Here is a 1,414-nt window from a genome sequence, read left to right on the forward strand (position 1 = left end):
ACTTACTCATCCGTGAGAGCAAGGAAAGAACAATAGAGAGTAAAGAATCCAATTATATTTTGGAAATACTAAAACATGTCTACATAAAAACAGGGCCACGCTATTAAAAATAATATGTCTGCCAACTGAAAGTTTGCAGTTAATATTTTATATGGAGTCTGAACAAAACAAATTGTATATCAAAAAAATATATCTGCAGTCGTAGCATCTATATGGTCCTATCACAAAAACACTTAACCCTAACCGTGCCATAACCATGAATTCAATGCATCCTAAGTCGCGCGCAATCCTCACAGCTTCACCCGCACCTTGGAATTCTTAACAGTCACTGTGGCCTTGGCATCGAGCTGGTCGACGATAAGGTCCCATCGCGCGCGAACTGTTATCTTCCATAACTTCAACTTCCCAACCTTTATCTTCACGGGAACATCGCCTTCAATTTCAGGGGAATGCCCGCCTGATTTATCTGCGCATTGAGCGTAGACTTCATGGCGTTGGTGAGCTTAGCACCGGTCCCACTGAGTTCCACGTCCAACAAAGTGGTGTTCTTGTGGCCCTGGTAGAATACCAGCAGGAAGCCTGTGCAAGGCTCCGAGCCTGAATACAAAACTGCGAGAGGGCTGTTGTCGAGATAATATATACCGATCCTCTTGTTGAGATTCCGGGCCTTTATTTTCACATCGAATTGGCAATTTGTACTGAAATCGACGGGGTTGATGGTGAAATTAGTAATATGGATGCTGTCGACAGAGTATTTGGGGATCTTGGGCCGGAAGACCAAGTACAGAATGCCACAGGCGAGCGCGATTAAAAAGCAAATGGTGCAGCACAAGCAGCGGCAACAGGAGCACCGGTGCTTGGGAGGCGGTGACAAGTATCTGGGATGCTCTCTTCTGGAGATAACTTGGTCCTTTGGAATCTTTAACTCTCAGCGGGATCGACTCCGCCCTTCTTAGACGAAAGATTGCTGGAATTGGGCGCCAATGGAGCGCTCGGCTTCTCGTTTACATATTCGCCTGCATCCTTCTCGACATCTGCAGTCATCGGGTAGATTCTCTGTTTATCTGCCATCATGGCACCGGGCCCCGAGCTGCGAACAAAGCGATATGAACCGATTTAGGCCGACCAGATTTGATCCTGGGAGTCCCTGAAACTTAAAATGGACCGACTTAAGCTGACGAGACTCGATCCTGGGGCTCCCAAAACTTAAAATGAACCAACTTAGGCCGACGAGATTCGATCCTGGGGCTCCCGGAAACTTAAAGACCTTCACGCAATGATGGGAATGAATTCTGCAGGCGCGGAGCATCCACAAAAGAGATGTTAGTTCACGACAACCAATATTTCCAATCTACCTTTTGGAAGGTGAGGGAATGTAGCATAGGTCGCCTGGTGGAAAAACTGAGTAACGAAG

At 46.7% G+C, this 1,414-nt stretch overlaps 1 pseudogene; it reads right to left on the reverse strand.

Moving 5' to 3' along the window:
• Window positions 1–286: 286 nt before the first annotated feature.
• LOC149254068 (NDR1/HIN1-like protein 6) lies at window positions 287–1,071 on the reverse strand (annotated as a pseudogene).
• Between the last annotated feature and the right edge of the window lie 343 nt (window positions 1,072–1,414).

The sequence above is a fragment of the Pinus tabuliformis genome, chromosome 7, assembly GCF_031772625.1.
Source record: "Pinus tabuliformis cultivar Carrire ecotype Pingquan chromosome 7, CPIR1, whole genome shotgun sequence".
Lineage (NCBI taxonomy): Eukaryota > Viridiplantae > Streptophyta > Pinopsida > Pinales > Pinaceae > Pinus > Pinus tabuliformis.